The 19,881-nt window shown below is 35.2% G+C and overlaps 1 protein-coding gene across 23 annotated transcripts in view; it reads left to right on the forward strand.

The window, feature by feature from the left end:
* TENM3 (teneurin transmembrane protein 3) overlaps positions 1-19,881 on the forward strand; it is a 1,291,378-nt gene that overhangs the window by 314,435 nt on the left and 957,062 nt on the right. For all 23 annotated transcript variants that reach the window (XM_071432135.1, XM_071432137.1, XM_071432120.1 and 20 more), the window contains exon 4: positions 3,863-3,929. The gene's annotated coding sequence lies outside the window, so the exon portion shown is untranslated. The remainder of the gene's footprint in view (positions 1-3,862; positions 3,930-19,881) is intronic.

The following is a 19,881-nucleotide window of genomic DNA, read 5'->3' on the forward strand; positions in this document are numbered from 1 at the left end:
TCTCGATGTGCTCACTTGCTCTAATCTGATGATGTACGTCTTCCATGGGTGAGAAAAGTCTTGCTGTTCATGTGGTTGTTGTGGGATTAGTTTAATTCCAAGACAGTTAAACTAATATAAAGTGAGAATACTTCTAAATTAGATTCCAAATGGGCAACTTATTTAAAAGGCTAATAAAATGTAAAAATCAATAAATAATTTTGATATAGTCAGGATGAGGTTCTTTTGAAAGTCCCCTCTGAACTCCAAGAGGCCACTCTTCCTTTGTGAGCAAGGGACAGTGAGGAGTGTCATTTTTCCTCTTCAGTCTGCCCAAATCTCATAGGTATGTTCATTCTTTTCACTGTATAAAGATTAATATTTTTATGTTGGTTTCTATCCTGGAAATAGTCTGGCCATTTAATTAGAATAAACATTGCTTCAGTCTCTTACCAAATGCATGTACCTGTCTATTAGAGCAATACATCATTTCCATTAGCCTTGCCAGTAAACAGCTACTTGTTGCATCTGTACCAGCACATTGCAGGTCTTATATTGCACTTGGCATTCCACAGTATGTGGTATGTGAGCAATTTGTGATATAACTGTTCAAAAAGAATAAAATGTAGCTCATTACTCTACTGGATATGATAATAATTAATTGCTGGTACCTGATCTCTTCTTTCTTCAAAGCAGGCAGACCTCCAATAGTCACGCAATCTCTGTGCAGGTTCCGTTGTCATTAGTTATGAAAAGCAATTATTTTGTAGGACATGGACTTTAAAAATTAGACTAAATTCTTACAGTTCATGCTGTAATCTCCCATAGTTTGGTTTGCTTTTCTGACTTGATGAAGCATTATTTTCTGTTATTTTGGAGGAAAGAGACCAAGTTTTATGACTGAGATAGCAGCAACATGGCGGGGGGATGTGAGGGGAGTGCACCACACAGGGGCTTAGGACAGGCTGTTGCTGCTCGGACTTGGGAGGAGACGGGAGAACTCTGAGCTGGGAGGGCCTCCCCCAAGTTTGGGGGACTGACACTGACCATGGGGCTAACTGTGGCCATGGGGAGCTCTATGGGCCTGCAGTACTGCGTGCTAGACTGAGGATCAATCTGTTCATGCCTGTGTTTTGGAATTGTGCCTAGGCTCGTTATCTAGTACTCTAGTTGCAGCTGCTTGCAGGAGCTTTTAATCTCAAGGTTTCTTTCATTTAGGAAAAAAAATACAGGGATTTTAGCCTGTAATAAAAAATTGCTTTAATGTGAAGAAATTACTGTAATATTTTTAAATGACATCAACACTACCAAAACATCTTTCCAGTACTCACAGTTCTGTGATTTTTTTTTTTTTGTCTAGCAAACATTACTGGCCTAATTTTCTCAGTTGTGTTGGTATTTCACTTTTTGTCAGATTCTGGTTTGCAAAAAGGGTCCCTTGTTGTTGTAGCAAAGTTCTAGCTCTGCTCTCTGCCTGCAGCTTGAAGTGTGTAAGAATCCGCTCTGCTGGGTCACAGTCCTCCTTCTCACTGCAACCTCATCACTTGTATAAGGTCACTACGTTCATAGAAAATTTTCTAATTTGATGCTTTTTTTTTTGGTCCTCTTTAGAAACACAATCTTCTGATTGTTCTTCTTATGCTAGTGATGTCCTTTGTTATCTCTTTTGCTAGTAAAGTCTTTGTTTCATCTTTCTTTGTCAGAGAGGTCAGAGTGACCAGACATGATGTCTTCACTTCTGTTCTTGCCTTGAGTTTATCTCTCCCTTGGCTTTCACTGTACCAGGGCTAAAAGGTCTGCAGTGCTACCTAGTTTAGCTGCTGTAGCTGTCTGATCTCTGACATTCTTCCACATGGGGACCGTCTCAAGGGTGATATATATATATATATAATTTATAATTTTAATTAATATTTTTAACAATAGAAGTAGGAAATGAGAGAAAACAAAGAATTCTGTTGCAGGTATTGCTAATAACATGGAGAACTGAGGCAATCCTTTCTTAACTCACACATTGAATTAAATCTGGTTCTTGACTCACAACAGTAGTTAACTCTGTTAAGTGAGAATATTAAAAGCAAAGAAAGGGAACCACTAAGCTTTGAGACAGAAACTGTTTATTTTGCATTCTGGCATACCAACATGTTCCAGAACATCCCCTATTTTCATGACCTAACAAATCTAGGCGTAATAAAATCCCTAAATTGTCCAAGTTTTATGATGTGAATGAATACTACTGAGTAATATTTGAAAAACATATAATAGGTAACAAGTCACATCATATGTGTTTTTTTGCATGTGTACAAAAAATAAAATATGATATCATGTCTCCTATGTTTAAGAAGACTACTTGTGTATAATATTAGCATTTCAAATGGACAAAATGTGTTTTCACTTCGGAATTTGTTTCTAGCTTTTCTTGTAGTGAAAAATATAAGAAAGTAGAAGGGTTTTATGTCATTGCTTCACTGCTGAGGAATTTATGACTTTTATTTAATCTTATCATGCAACTTTGCCAACACTTACCCAAACTTCTGCTGCTCTAAACTTGTTTGCTGTCTTTACCCAAAGTCTCCTACTATAATCTACTTTTTCCCCATTTTGATCTGGAGGCCATATAAAATGAAACCTGCAGTTTCCTGAAATGAAACTTTCTTGATAAACCTGCAGATAAGGTTTATGTTGCAGGATATGTGTCTCATCTTTAGTATTAAGTCTCAGCTTTTATGTAATATGAAATGTGGAAAATGCTGGTAGGATTTAAAACAAAACAAAATTCTACTTAAAGAATCATAGAATTTGCCTATGGAGAAGGAGGAAAACGGAGCACTAGTTGAAACTAAGGTGTTTTTATGAGTGAAAATACATTTTTACTTTGGAGTAGCATTATAATCTGGAGTGACAACTTTTTACCTTTATATTGCTTCTACAGTTATAGGATCTCCATAGCTAAGGGCATGTGGACATGTTTTATTCATTCCACAGTAGTATGTGAGGTATCACATAAAAAATTGAGAGAGAACTTCTAATTTAGAAAGCATCTCTGGACTTAACTATTTTCATGAATCCTAAAGACCTGACATTGTCAATGTGTAATACAATTGATGTTTTTTGTTATTTCATTTGCTAGAAACTGAAGTTTCTATATATGGAAAAGAAAATACAAGTAGGATTACCTGTAGGATGGAACAAATCATATGAAAAATGCTTTTTGATTTGGCTTTCTTTTTATTCTAATGCAAACTCCTTTTTTATGCTTTTTATGTCAAAATTAGAATATATCCATGTAGGAACTTATTTTCCTATTTTTCCTCTTTTCCTATTTAATCACTTGCTGTAACTGATATACGAGAATGAGCATTGGCAATGTGATCGGATCTAATTTTTTCTCAGGTCTGATCCATTTGATAAATCCAGAGGAATAAGTGATAATCTGGAGATACCATTATCTTGGTTTCAATGTATTAAGTCAGCAGAATTATATCTAATGCCTGTCTTTAGTATCTGGTTCTATTTATTTTGCCAGTTATAAGTGAAAGTGTCCACATTGCAGTAATTTTTTTTTCTGCTGCTGGAGTATTAGAACATATTAGAGCTTATTTTTCCATTAGGTTTTTGTTTGTGCATGCTCTGAATTTTTTTCTGTGGTCCCAAGGCAGAATTTGTTAGCTCATTCTGTGACAGTGTCTCTATAAAGACATAAATTCCACTTGTCCTAAGTTTGTGGTTCTTAGTTTGTGTGGGGAGAGGAGGGAGGAGAGACATAGACCTTATTGTGGGTATATTTCTTATTTATAGTATAAGAAAAGATTATTATTAGCTTTTGCAATTCAAAGTTTATTCTATATTGAATTAATATATTTATGTTGTTTTGACTTCTTAACAGGCAATAACTTCAAGCTACAGCTTCATGCTTTCACTGAGAACATAGATTCTACTGCCAGGAAGTAACAGTAAGTAGTTAGGTGTTATAATTTCTTTTTAATGAAGAAGTTTTCTTTTTAAGTGCTTGATGTTTACTTTAAATGTGCTCCAGGAAGCTATTATGACTACCCACTATATTGCCAGTGCTGAAATATGCAAGTAGGTTCTCTCAGTGGATCAGATGGCTCTTGCTCAGAACATTTAGTTGTCTTTCACAAGAGGGAAAACCCAATCAGAGTAAAGACTTCTGTTTCAGTTGGCTATAGCTCCCAGTGTTTTCCTTGAATGGGCATAATTGTGTTTATGAAACAATTTTTTGAAATTTTAACAATTATTAGAAAATTAAGTTGGAAGAGTTACTATACTTTGAAGAGAGTTTTATTATATTTTAATGGATAACAGGAGACAAGAAAAGCAGAAAATTAATCTTTATATGAAGAACAAGTCAATATTCTGAAAGACTGAACAAAGGTACAAAAGTAGTTCACGATAGGCTATTTTTAGGTTATTGTGTTGGGATTTTGCAACCAGGGCTAAAAATAGGTGACTATATGCCATCAACAATAATTTTAAAAAAGACTTCATTGTCTTTATGAAAGACACCGCTCTTCTTAACACTTTTAACAGTCTCCGTGGAAAACAATGCAATTGGAAATTGCTGTCCACATTAAGGCTTTATGTCCTTTGTAAATGAATTTTGAACACATACCTGCTGTAAAATTGAATATAAAAGTAAATTTATATCAGTTGCTGTGTTTATTACCAAGGGATTGATTTAGGAAGGTTATATTTTTTATTAGCTTCCAGTTTGCCTTCAGTTTTCATTAGATACTGAATAAGGATTGTTGGAGGGAGACAGGCAGTCTTGCACTCAGAAGCAGAGTGTGCTGCTGCTGGAGGGCTTTTATGACCTCAGGATATCATCACCTGGGGCAATGTCTGATCAAGATCAGAAGAGTAAGCCCTGTAGTGTTTCGAGGGGTCTGTAACAATCAGTGTCCTTACAAAGCTGTGTTAAGACTAGTTTTGGTTATTTGTTTTTGAATGTAGTATTAAGTTCCTACCACTTGTCCTAAATTCATCTCTACTTGTGAGTTATCAAAAACAATTACACAATCTTGCACCTCTTTGAGCTGTGGTACAGTGAACTGAGATTGGATTAAATCCTTTAAGAAAGAGATGTTTTAAGAATACTCAGCATAACTTACCTCCAGTGATTTTGGTGTGCGTACAAGTTGACACAAATGTTGAATCATTTCTTCACTATTCTTTTAAGGGGGAGAGTTGGTGACCTTGAAAGGAGAATCAGCTTTAATTTGTAATATGAAGATCATGGGCTGGGTAGGCTGCAGCATTTTAGGAAATGCTTTATAACTTTTTCTTGGTCAGTTTCTTTTTATAGGGCTTGATCTTTAGAGCTTTTTATTAACTGCTAGTGGTCTGTTACATTTGAAAGCATCAGAGTACTTTTGAAGGACTCTGTATAAATATTTGCATAAATGCAAACTGCATCTTTCCTGATAATCACAAAAATGTTTAAGTTTCTTTCTGATTACAGTCTTCTCTGTGGAGGAAAATGGTTCCTCTGCATCACGTGGTGCTATGTTTTGAAATATGCTGAGGGTGCTCAGCTTTGGGTTTTTTTAATTGAAATGAGACTGGGGGTGGAGGAACAGTAAAGTGTCTTCAAAAGAACATTTGGAATTTGATTTCTAGATAAATGAATAGGAAGTATTAGGCTTTCATTTTAAGGTTTTGTGGCAAACTGTTTTGTTTGGGTTTTACTTTTCCTTGATATCTGTTTTTATTTTTAACTGGTCAATCTGTTTGTCCCCACATGCTGTGATAATATTGAGCCAACACACATCATTTGCTTCTCAACTAAGCAGTGAAGAAATGTCAAAGAAGGTAGTGTCAGCTAGAAGTAGAGATGATGTATTTTTCCAGCAGAGGGCCAAATGAATTTTATACCTTCACAGTAGTTACTTAAGAGACAGTATTTGATCTTGCAAAGAAAGATCTATTTTCTGCTTAATCACTTGAAGTTCTCTCAATTGCAGAAAAAGGGAGGATTCCATTACTATCCTAAATATGGAAATGTTTGTTCTGCTATCAGTAAAGAAGTATTTTTTTTTAAATCCCGTTATGCACTAATATTTTCGGTGGCTTTTCAGGAATATATTCCGATGTCCAACACGTAGTGCAAAATAATAAATGGTGAATAAATAGTGAAGCTATTCTGTCTACTTCTTTACCAATTCTGATGACACCTAGAGGCCCAGGTGTACTTTATCCTGAAAGCTCAGCTATTCTAACACATGTTGTTTAAAAAGCCCTTTTAAGAATTGCTCCACTAATTAGGGGTAACTTTTATTTATGTTCTCTGTGTCCGGCTATATTTCTTGCCTTTGTAGAAATACCCTATGGCTTGAAGGAGATGAAGAACAGCAGGCATCTCTGTAGATGACTGTTCTTATGCATACCCATTGTTTCACTGGAGAAGGTTTATTACTAGATAGGATCTTGCATTTGCAATAATTTGCACAAAACTAAATAGCTGGTTTTGATTGAAATAGTAGCCTTATATTTAAATATGAAGGGAGAGTGGTAGACTATAATTTAATCTAATGTCTCTAAAAATCAGTGGTTTAGGTGCCTTCTTGGAAGTTTGATCAGTAAAACACCTAAAAAGAAGAAAAACTTTAATGAGAAAAATACCTATATTCACTGGAAAGGGAAACATAAACATTCAGAATTTGGATAGATAAATAATTTGAAAGGATATAATTTATCATTACTGCAATATGTTAGTAATATTATTTGAGTAATATTTTTTATTTTATCTTGCATCTTCTGTGTTTTGAAGTTTGGTCCATTCTGGTGATTCTAATCGCTGTTGTTTTTTTGGGGGTTTTTAGATATGTCTACTTCTCAGTTCAGTTTGTCAAGGTTTAGTTTCTTTGTTTGGTTTGCTCATCCTGAGGATGGGGAAATAACTTTTGTGAGATTTTATTTGGTTGGTTTTTTAAAAGTACTGATTTATTTACCAATAAGAAATTACAAAGATTATTTCAAGGATGAAGGGCTGCTAATATAAAAGTCATGGCATTGACATGAATGTGCTTCTTTACTTCTCTGGACTATTAGGAAATTGAATAATCTGATAGATATTTTCAGAGTACTTTTTTCTGTGTTCCAGAATAACCTGTGTATCGTGCTTGTACAGTTCAAAAGCCTGGTGATACAGATAGACCCAGAGTGCAGAAGCCTGAGTCCTTAATTAAAATGCTGCTCTATTTAAATAAAAACTTTCTCAATTATAGTAAATTAAGTAATTTTTGAGTCCCCCTTTTTTTTTTTCCTTTCAGATATAAAGTAATTGGTATACTCTAATTCACATAGATGAGAGTTTTGTAAAGCAGTAACTGAAATAGAGTCTGTCATGCTATTCAACCAGATGAGCTTTGAGATAAGTGTGTGATACTTGTGGATTTGGGGAGTTTAGTCCTTTTTTGCATAAAGAAGCATTGTTGGCATGTAATCAAAATGATGATGGCTGTCTGGGAAACATGCTTTCAAGGGTTGCTTCCACAAATGAGTCATAAGTAAAAGCTCTTCATCTAGCACAGAGCACATTAAGCTGGAAGAACAAACAAAAAAGCTTGTTGGTAGATCAAAGAAAATACAAGCATAAAAGATACTCTTAGAAGATCAGTTGGTCTAAATATCAGAATTGTAGTAATGTCTTTCCTTCTTATTCTCCTCTGGTTTATGCTTTCATGTAGACCTTGATTATTTTAGCTGCTGGCATAGTTTCCTTCAAAAAGCTGCTCATTTGCTGCAACTTTAATGGGATAGAGAGCAAAGTGTTAGCAGTCTTTGGAGAACTGAGTTTATGTTCTAATGGGAATAAAATTTTTAGCCAATTCTCTTGTACTTTGTCCAGCTAACTCTAGAAAAGTAAATCAAACATTGAAGATTGATCTGGCATGTATAAAACATACTTGTGTGTACCTATCTGTCCATGTAGAGGTAGATAAATAAAGCATATTATAGCTGCAGAAAGTGAGATAATATCTTTCTGTATACTGAGATAAAATACTCCTGTATTTTTACAGATCATTCGCAACATAAATTCTTGTAAGATTGCTAACTTAATGTATTTCTGGTATAGGTGCTTCTAGATTGCATGGTGACAATCTATGGCCTGAAGACTCAATCAGATTTGTCAACCAATTTTTCTTCTTTGCTTTAAAGCTGAACTTCTTTCAAATAGATAAAGACTGAATGAGAAGAATTGTCCTTACATCTCGTTCTTCTGTAAGCCTTTTTCACTTTTCATTTGACTGAAAGGAGGTCCACTCTACAAGCACAGTAGTCCACCATGTAAACACTTCTGTATCTTTTGATGTTCTATGATACACATGTTTAACTAGTGGTGCAGCTGCTTCCTGCATGTAACTTGGGCTAGCTTCCTGCCCTGTAGCTAGGGACAAATGCTCTATGTAAGAGGACAATTTACTCTTTCAGCAAGCAAATAAGCTTTGGTTATTACAGCTGCCCTTCTGGTCACATAAAAGATGATGCTCAGGCTTGAAGTTTAAGTGTGCCTCTGAGGGTGTCTGTGTCTAGGTCTTGGCTGAAGCTGAGCAGTCAGTCACTCTACTAACAAGGGAACTTTTTCCTAATTAAGGAAAATGTGATGTTCTGTCATAGGGAAATCTGTGGCAAATACACTGAAGTGAAATATAATAATTAGGCTTTTTTTTTCTTCAAATAAGATGGAATTAAGCTATTCAAGAGCTTATTTATAGAAATAAAAGAAATCTTAATTGGTGACAGAGTTGCAGTAGAGATATAGCAGGAGGAAAAAGCACTGGTTACTAAATAAGGTATGTAAGTAAAAATAAAATAATATTTTGGATGCTCTTACTCAGTTTTATACATAAAAGCAATTTTGTATTACAAATCAGCCCATTCTGGTTTTGCATAAAATAGCTTCCCCTTCCCCTCCACAGAAATGAAGACTGGAGCATATAAATCATTGGAAATTTTCAAAAGACACTGTTTTGGAAAGGGCTGCATGTTGTACCAACAAAGTCACTGCTGGCTGCAAAATTGAATGGGACACAAATGTATTGCATTCATAATATTAGCTGTAAAATTTGAAATTAATATCAGTTTCTGCTTCTGTTACCATGTACTGATTAGCATAAAAGAAACTTTGCCCTAAGAGCTGTGAGGTAATTAACACAAAATTCAAACCCAGAAAACATTTCCAAATCAGAAAAGGCTCTAAATGAAAATGACTGTTGGGAAAGCACTGAGGCAAGAATGATATATATTTTCTGATATCTACTTGCCAGGTATCTACTTTAGGCCAAATTGCAGGGAGGGGGAGCATATAATTTGTTGGGCAAGGCAGACCTTTGATTCACTGCACATGACTATTACCACAAGAAAAAAAAATTGAACATTATTTTAGATTGCTGTAGTAAAAACGCATATGAAATGCTGCTTCCCTTCTGGAAGCCCTTTGTTATAGAGTGACAATTTTGGGAATCATGCTACAGTGTGTTAGTTGTCATTTCTAATGCTCAGCTATTAGCCACAATGTTGAGTTAGATTATGAGATTTTGATCTCTTCAGATCATCTGACAATGCTTTCCCTAAAGCATCCCAGTAGCTGTGTGTAAAACAGTCTACACTTTTTCAACCTTTTTTGGAGTTGGGAATATTTTTGTGATATTCATCTGGTGGAGGGCATTTTACCTTTTAGCATGTGTCACATGGATAGGGAATGTATGAAGTCTTTGCCTGCACGTAGGCTGCACCAAGATCCTTACCTTCACTAGGAAGAACAAGTAGTCACTAGCTACTGATTTATTGATAGATGCCTAGCCCAATAGGGAGACTTTTTAAGGAACTTTTTGTAACTTTCTCCAGTGTTAGTAACAGGACTGCTTATGAAGCCTTCAGGTGTGGGGCACTTCCTTGTTCATAGTATGCCATTTTAAAGGTAAACTCAGCAAATATCCAATATGCAGTTCCAATGATTAGCATTAAATATAGCATATTTCACAATAAACCAGTATAATGCTGCATCAGCATTTCCAAGTGTCCTCATGATTACTAGTGCCACGGAGGGGAGTATAAAGTTTGGAGGAGGCAATTAGAATGACCTTGCATTACTGAGCTGGTGAGCAGAACTGGATTTTGTCCACAAGTAATGGAGTTTTTCATAAGATGCTGCTTACCAACAGCATGTGCATGCAGATATCAATGAAAGTTAATGTAAATATCTACACGTGAATTTAAATTGCAAAGCAAACACATCTCATATTTTCCAAAAATATTACAGTTTTAGCTGAGCTAAATTAAGAAGAATTTTTTGTTATTATTATTATTATTAAAGTTTTTAGCAAACTAAAAATTATTTCTTGAATATTCCTTAATTATTGGTCTGTTCTTATATTGACAGTGTTTTGCACCTGGCAGTCTACCTTCTCTAACAGTTAATACAGTGTTTAGGGCTACACTGCAACAGTGTTTAGTTTAATAATGATTTATAATTTACCTGAAAACTTCTTCAGAGGCTACACTAGATGTTGGGTTAGCTTTAAAATACATTATTTATTAATATACATAATCTCTAAATGCTTGTTTGTTTCTTTGCATTTTGGTTTTAGACCTAAGAATTTTGTCATAAGACAAATATTAGAAAAGCAAAGTACAAAATACTGACAGTCTTCTGAAACAGATGTAGAGAAAGAGCAGTTTTTGCTAAACATCAAGTTGTTGGTTTTTTTCCCAGTGCAAAAGAACAGGAGTTACCAAGAACATAAAGTAGCTTTAGGGAGGGAAAAGTTAATTGTCAAGTAGAGGGGAAAAGTTCTCAGGAGACAAAGATAGTGCTGAAGGTAGGATTTTCACCCCAAGAATGGAATTCTGTGTAGGATTTATGTGAAAAGCTGATAATTGGAGGCACTGTTAACAGTTTCCCTGCTTAAAACATTAAACTGGAAAGATTTCTTTACAAAGGATTTATTTGCTCTCTGAGGATGGTGATCAGTTGTAATGTCCAAGTTTAACCACCTTCCACTGATACAATTAAAAACAAAAAATATACCCTAGGTTCTTTGTATAACAAGCTAAGCTAAATATGAAGCCCACTGAAATGTGAGGTCCCTGTCAAACAGTGATTTTATCCTATGCTGCTACAGTTTACAGGGAAGGAAACAGATTAACAAAGAGCTGGATTTTCTATGGCAAATATTGAGAAAATGTCTCATTGTGACAGTCTTCTGATTTTATGCTGAATGAAATGTTAACTTGAAATTTTTCATCCAGTTTAAAAGATATAAAGGCTTACTGGAAAAAAAAATTCCAAACAAACATACCCCACATACTGTAGAATTAAATCTGTCACTTTCAGACAAAGTGAAAAGTAATATATGGGTATTTGAACTCCTACAAGTTCCATTACACATCCAGTGGAGCTTTTTTTGTTTAATATATCTTACTGGTCAATGGATGTGCTGAAGAGGAAAATTTATCATTTGTACATCCTCATCTAAAGCCTATTTATGAGGAGGGTGATGTTTACAATACAGAAAATGAAGAGCTTTTTTCAAAGTTGTCAAGAAAATATTGTGAATATGTTTTTAATGCTTTAAGTGGGCATGTCCAACTTTCAAATGATTTATAGAGCAATCTGTTTTTTGGTCCTTATGGTAAACAATGTGCCTTTATGGCACATTGGTAGGGCTGTGGCTTTATATAGATCAAGGTAACAGTAGAATCTGGGGGAGGGAAGTCACTCCTGTTAGCAGTTATCGTCCCTTAACTGTGAATTGTTTGTCATGTTCATTTTATTTTTTTAGCTGGTGTTGCCCAGTACGAGTTACAGCATCAGCTTACATGATCAGGGAAGCTCAACCAGCAAAAATGTGCTTAAATGGCTTCAAATGTGACTTGAACCTCTGCTCAAATGTTCCTTGGTATATCTCCCTGCTTCTAGATTTGTTGTATTGGGCACTACAAAAACACTAGATTCAGACTTATGTGAAGTCTAGTGGATTAATTCAGAGATTTATGATGAAAGAGATGTCAGCATTTAAATACATTTGATTTAACTAGTTAGGTTTTTGTAGAAGACATGAACAAAGGATAATTCCCCAATACAACAAATTTACCTTCTCTTATAGGTGTATAGCCTTCTAATTTACTCAAAACTGAGAAACTACAAAAGTTTTTCTGTTTCTCCTTTCTATATGTAGTTTTTCCTTAAAGTTGGAAGCAAAATAGTGACTGAATCTAGTTTCTTTTAAATGGATCTACTTTCTTCAAAATCATTTCAAGTATCCAGGCTGCCTGGGGTTCTAGTACCTGAAGGAAACTATAATAGGATATGTGGGTATTATTCAGTGGGTGGCAAGTTGCAAATCAGATACCTGTACTTGTAACAAAAGAAATGTTTTAACCTATTACACCATAAGGCAAGTATTATAAAGATTACTAGTAGAAATACAACATAAATTTCTTCCCGATGTTTTGTGCTTCATTTTTTTAAATTATATTTTCTTCTAGATTACTCATTTGTTTAAATTAGAGTATTTCCCTTTAAAATCAGGAAAACACTTTTCTTGATATTTAGGCTTCAAAAATTGTCTGTATTCTGTGCTCATGCGCTCCCATGCTCATGTTTATTACACAAGATTAAATAATTGCATCCTTTTGTAATGTTGTTTGACACATTCAAGGATTTTGAACAATCATTTCACTTGAATATACTTTGAAGCATGTCTTGCAATGTAGCATATTCAGGCAGGCATGAGAAGAAATGCTTTCCAGAACAATTCAAGACTACATTTAGATGAGAAAACTAAGTGGTATAATATAGTGCAGTGCTCTTTCTCATGGGAGTGGAGGTTTTTTTCTATATCAGTTGAAGTATTCTGGGAATCTAAGGTTAACTCTATATACCAGTAGAAATGATTCAAGGAGCAATGAGGCACATGTTCATAAATAATTGCTGTCGCAGTTTTAAATTATTTCACAAAAACTCCCCAAGGAGTTGTATTGCTCTTCATCATTCTAATGCTGAAGTGATCCTTTCTATGGAAAGATTTAGAAGTATAGATAAATTAGACTTTTCCTTCCTATTTCTGGCTTGTTTCAGATACAAGATTTCAATTTCATTTTTTATTGTCTCAAAAGATTCTAAGCTTGCATGACAAAATAAAAAGGTATTTGAATTTATACCTTATACAGTATCTTAGTTTTCTCTTTCTTGCATTCATTCTGTCATCTTTTTTATGTACAGTAAACCCTGAAAAAATGTGACCTGTAGGTAGGATAGGAGGGGAAGTGCTAATTATAGGGTTCTGCTAGTTTTTTCTGAAGGCTGGAAGGGATAGAGAAGGAACTGGCAAAAACCCCTCCCTTTTCCCCTGAACTGGAAAAGCATTATATCAGAGCAATTTGACAGAAGAATTTATGTAAAGGAGCTATATAAAGAATCATAGTTTTTCTAGCAGAGACTGGCTTTCTGTTCCAACAAATCAATTATTTTCTCTCACCACAGCTGCCTAATGGATAGAGATGGATATGGCAGATTATTTTGAAAAAAAAAAAAAAAGAGGAAAAACAATTATAAAGTTTTATTTAGTCTGTCTCACTGTGTAGCACTCTACCATTGATCTTCCATCCACCACAGCTCAGAAGTCACTGAAGTCTCTGGTTTCTTCAGTTCACTTTTTACTCCTGAGGGGACTTCAAATTATACTGCTACAGATCACTACTTGGGGGATATTATTCCAAGACTTATGGTGGATATCTCAACCCAACTCAGAGGTTTCCTCTTTCAGTTAAATCTTTCAGCTATGCAGCACCCCTGTTGCTTGAGGACCTTCTGGGAATTACAGATGGATAATCTTCCCTGTTACAAAAATTGCACAGAAAAAACCATGGGATATGAAAAAATTCAGTATTGCATATCCAGTGATTGGTATTTTCAGAGGTTCTCTCCTCTGACATCAAAGCAGACTCAACATACTAGAAATAAATTATTACACAAGTTAGGATTATTTTTGAAAATATATGCAAAGCTTGCAGGACCATATTATATCTTAGAATTTGTGATGCTTTGCAAGCAAAGGTAAACTTAGGAATTCTCTTCATGGAAAGGCTCTCCTTATGTGATTCACTGAATAAATGGTACATATCTTCAGATCACTTCCTTGAAATCTAAATGCACTTAAAAACTGATATCACTAAATTTGACTAAAATATGTTTTGTGTTAAGCTCGTTGAAGCACAGGTAAGTAGGACCATGGAGGTGTTACTAAATTCCAAGTACTCCAAGTGAGAACAGTCAGCATCTAAATTATTGAGCTGTCATGTTAAATGAAGCTGAATATTTTTAAGTGATTCACATGCAGATTGTTAAAAAAGACACAGACTCTGCCTTATCAAACAAGGCTCATTACTTTTCAAAATTAAGGGAACAATAAGACCTAATTTTTGGAACTTAGCTGTGCAGGAAATGTGTTAGGCTGATTTTCTTTTTCTGACAGTAGAATAAGTTTTGTAGAAACATCTGTTAAAGAGCATTTTCATAGCTTTCATATATTCAATTGTTCATAATTTCATTAGTCGTTAATCTACATGGATATAGTTCTTAATAGTATTGCAATATGTAAAAGCATAAATTTTTGCACAATAAAACTTGAAAGTACCTCATTGATTTTTTTTTCTGAGGAACTAAATAGTTAATAATGCAGACAAGTCTTTAAGTATGTAGGTAAAATAGCCTCAGTCATTGAGCTGAATGGAGCTCTTTCCATCTTAGAGCTTTTGTGCCTGAATTTCTGCAAAGCAGCTTTTATATTTAAGGGTTTTCTCAATGTGAAGAGCAAGTCTAAAAGTAAAGAATTTGAGTGAAGTAACACAAGCATGGAAAATATTTTAATATAGGGTTGCTGGTGATGTGTACTTGTTCATGCAAGTTGCTTCAGACTTCTGCTAATAAGAGAATAGGAGTCACTTTATTGCTGTAACAATATAACTCTTCTGTACTATGTATCATCAACAGGAGGAGTGGGGACAGGGAGAAGTTTTAATGAAATGGGAAAAAAAAATTAATTGGAGTTATCTGAAGTTATGCTGAACAGAGGTCTGCCTCAATGTCTGTGGTAGTGACTATTTCTAGCTAATGTGGGGTAATCTAGACATACAACATTATTTCCCAAAACTGTCATTCTTGTAACTGCTAGGCTTGGTGTTTGCAGTATTTCAAATGCAGTTGTGTGAGGGCTTTTTCTTTTCTTTTTTTTTTTTTCTCCTCCCCAATTCTTCACTTTCCCTAGCCAAATAGAATAAATATTGATTCACCTTAAAGATAAGTATATAATAGTAATCTGGTTTTAGAGGCTTGGATCTCTATGCACCACTGTGGATGCAGATAGATGATCAACCAGTAATAGCCTAATGAGTTGCAGCATTTAGTCTGTGGTGGTAGATGTTGTGGATGTGCCTGAGAGAGGTTTCTGTTGGACAGAAAAGTGAATTGCAGAATACATTTGGTCAGAAATGTCTGATAAGTTTGAACTAGTGTAACAGCTCTTGTTATGCTGTGAAACTAATGGTGTTTGATTTGGTTCTTGTGCTTTGCTATTAGTCTTGTGTTGGGCAAATCACTTCCACTCTGTGTTTGTTTGGCTCTGTAAAACACCCCTACTATCTTCCTCCTTTGAACTCTGGTAAGTTTGAGGCAATATAAGGTTTTCAATGAAGCTTCAACCTCTGTCTGGTGTTTTTTGTTATGAAGCTCTCTTTTCCCTACTTTCTTATATGGAGTCTGCTCTTTTAGGGAGATTGGGGATGTTCCCAAGAGGGTTGTTTGTCAAATGTGCTGCATGGAAATACAACCTGCAATTCTCAAAATGCAAGGAAAGGTAATTTTTTGAATACAGTAGCAGGAAGGGAATTTGCCTCAGGGGGAATTGAATTAATTATTCTGGGAAATTGCATGGTGTTAGCATCACAGGGGATACTAGTAATTACTCACAAGGTAAATGTGATTTTGGGGACTGTTTCAGACACCAGAACAGGTATTAGTATGTAGCATCAAGTTAAATAGGAGCCTACGAGTGTGTTTAGAAAAAAAATGGTCAGATTGCAAATCGAGATCATGTCCACATTTTTTTTTAATGTGGAAAATTTATTGTATTAAGAAAATGCTCTTCCTTTATGGTTGCTTTGTGCCAGAGTTGCCCCACCATGTATGTGCAAAAAATGTGCCTATTCTAAATTTAATATTTATGTCCTCTATTTGGGGTAGTGTAATCTTGTTTTGATGCAAATCTTCACTCCCCAAAAAATAGAAACATAATTTTACACCTAGAAAAGACCAAATTTAGTTTCTCATTGTGATATTACTCATTCTTCCCTTAATCTATGGTTCTCAGGTGAATTATGGTTCATTTTAAGAACCATAGACTGAACTAGGGCCTTGGGATGGCTGAGACTTGGTTTAGTCTCTATTTTGGTACTGATTTAAAGCCCATATGTACTACCTGAAATATAATCAAATTACTCAAGAGATCTCTGCTCCTGCCTTTTGAGAGCATTAGTACTTTTGAAATGAAGTGTGATAAAGCATAAGCATTTCTTTCTAGTGCATGCAAGATAAGCTTATTCGCAACTTGATATGGGAATCTGTGGAATTCTCAGGGCTAGCTGTAAGGTCTGTGACATTCAAAAAGGAAGGAGTATTTCCCTTTTTGATGAAGCACTACAGTATTTAGTGTAGGGAAAAGAAACTGCTTCTTGAGGTGTAATAAATGATCATTTGTTTACTGCTTTGTTAGCCTCAATTTCTGCACAGTTAAATTATCAGGGTAAATTAGATATATTGCTCAGGACAACTAAGCTGTAAAACATTTGTGTATACTTTTTACCTGTGAAATTACCTGCAACTTGCTTTCTGTTAGCACAAATTAGGAGCCACAAGAAGTAAGTTATTGCTTGTATTTAAGCCTTGGCTTTCTGTGAGATTAGGTCTCGATGGATGGCAGGCAGGAAAAAATGGTTCACTCGAGCAAGGCACAGCTCAGCCCTGTCCTCCAGGTGGGTGGGATAAGCTATTCCAAGGCCACAGTTCAACATTAGACTGAATCTGGCTTTAGGGCTCCTGCTTCTAATCAAGAAGGTTGCCACTACATGATGGTAATCAATGATCCGGTACAAACATATTCTGCTACCTCAACAGTTTTCTGGGAATTTTGACAAGTCAACATTATTGTCAGGCTTTATGCCAGATTGACTATTATCTGTTCTACTATGGCTGTCATGTAACCAGAGCAGAGCATAAAGCTATCACAGAGGCTATATTGTCTGCACCATCTAATTTGAGGGGAAAATGTGGTTGTGTTCTCATGTCTAATACCCATTAGATCTGTATTGCAGTGCACAGCTCCAGTATTCATGGTCATGGAGCTATAGCTTGAGAACACACCTTTTGGACTGTTGTCTCCTGGCCAGGAGTAGGATGGACATATATCTTTGCAAAAGACCTTCAGCACTTCAGGTGCATGCATACATACATGGTGGTGTCAAAGCATGGGGATAACACAACATTCTGGAAATCTGAGTGGGACAGAGGGAGTGGTGTTTTGGGTTCATTACAATTAGCTGCCTTTTAACCTGCGCTCTTTCTGTATTCACCGCACCACTCCACTTTGCATACAAGTCATACACAAAAAGATGGGTAAAAATAAGAATAAAAATAAGGTCATTTATTTCGGTAGAGTTTAGGAATTAATATTCTGAAACTGTTGGGGTTCTCTGTTACTAATGAACTATTGGGAAAAGGCAACTTTTATGTTGCAACAGAGTAGTTTTTATATCAATGTAGCATGAAAATATTTAAATAATACCATGAAAATCAGTACATAGAAAATGCTTTTCTTTGGCTATGATTTATTATGCTTGATCTAAAGGACAGTATGCTTTCTCTGCTGTTTTCACTAAATTTATTTCTGCTTGTGTTGCAGACAACATTACAGCTGTAATGCAGTGTTGTGTTTTCTGTCTGAAGTGATACATACCTGTGTAACATGTCAGGCTGAGAAAGTTTTCAAATATCAAATTGAGTGAAACATTACCTGCCTAGTTTTTCTCAGGTAGTGATGAAATGTACAGTGCAATGTTAGTTACTAAATGGTGAAGACTTTTACCTCAGAATTTTTATACAAAGGAGGTAATAGTGATGACTGACTAAATCCTATAAAGAGGATTTTTTGCAGCAAATATTATGTGTACTAAGGCCGTGAGTTTAGCATTCTTTAGAAATGTTCTATGGAAAATGCTATTAAAATCTGGATTTATAATTTCTCTTGAGTGTCACATCATTGTAGGCAGTGATGTCCAGATTTTGGAGATGTGAAGAGCTTTATTTTCTCCATTTCTCCCTAGCAATTCTGAGACATGAGATATACTTTCAGCTTTAACAACATCATATCCCCATGAATGACCCTCCCTCTCCCCCCCCCCCCTTTTTTTTTTTTCTTTTTTCCTTTCTTTCAAGGATAATGCCCTGGAATTAAATCTGGTCTCTGATGTAATTTTTCTACATTTTCCTTTCTCTGTGCATAACCATGGTTTCTTTGCAGTTTAATCTTTTTTCTTTTCGTGGTTCACTTTATTCTAATTTCAGGGATAGGGATGTAAGAAGAATAGCAGCAAATGGGGAATTGTACAGTTATGAGACCTCCTGAATGGCCAGTGGCAATCACAGAGACTGATTTCTGCAGGCTTCTCACAGTCATTTTCATTATCTTTGTGTTCTTGTCTTGAATATCCCTAGAGTGAAACAGGAACAACACATCTAAATACTATAAAATGATAAGCAGGCATAAAATGCACTTGCATACACCCATACATGTGCATGTATACACACACACACCTCGATATGTATTTTTTTGGGGGACCTCCATTGCTATCATTTATGTGCTTTAGCAATGGTAGTCATAAAAATTGTAAAATCACTGAATTTTTTTTCACACCAACTAAATTTATTTATTTCTTATTTATAATAATTAAATACCAGCTGCATTCTGCTTGACTAATTTTGACCAAAATTCATATATTATGCATAACAGTGTATTGGCAGAAGAAGGAAAGGGTTCATACTTTTATGTGACAGGTCTAGCTATTTTCAGTCCATTAAAAGTTGGAAAGATGTCTGTATCCCTTCTATGTTTTTGGAATAGGAACTGTTTTATTTTGGCTGAAAGACGCAAGACTAGGTACTTGTATTTCTGGTTTCCCTAGTGTATTTTGTGAAGTGCAAATTATACTTAATTACAGACTATTCTGGGTTGGAAGGGACCCACAGAGTCCAACTCAAGTGAATGTCCTGTACAAGGTTTGACTCCACATAGCCTGAGGCATTATTAGCACCATGCTCTGACCAACTGAGCTAATCTCAGGATCAAAGTAAGAGTCATCTTTAAAATTGATGGTTTTAAGGTTTCATGTTGAAGTATGGGAGCTTCCAAAAACTGTGCTGTAAAGTTGAGTATAACTTAAATGTTCTTTCTTTTAAGTTTTTATTTCATGTTATGAGTATTTGTTTTCTTTTTTTAGTGGCAAACTGTGAATGTAACAGGAATTTATTCTCAGATACCCATTGTGAGGATATGCTTTCAGTGGTGGGTGGGTTTTTATATATTAATACAAACACTGTCTGCCAAAGTTATATGCATAGAACTCTAGAATGATTTCTTTTCATGGCAATGCCTCCATTCCAAAGCCTGAGTAAACATAATTTGACAGCTATTAAGAAATATGGTTGTGGTAAATTGGGACTTAACTATACCCTTCAATGAGTAATCTTGAGCACTTTGCAAAATGGATAATATTCTTAGTTGGACAGAGGAGGAAAATACACTATTAAAAGAGGAAAAAGGCTTCCAC

Source organism: Agelaius tricolor, unplaced genomic scaffold (genome assembly GCF_023055355.1).
Source record: "Agelaius tricolor isolate 1412-34295 unplaced genomic scaffold, bAgeTri1.0.p SCAF_8, whole genome shotgun sequence".
Lineage (NCBI taxonomy): Eukaryota > Metazoa > Chordata > Aves > Passeriformes > Icteridae > Agelaius > Agelaius tricolor.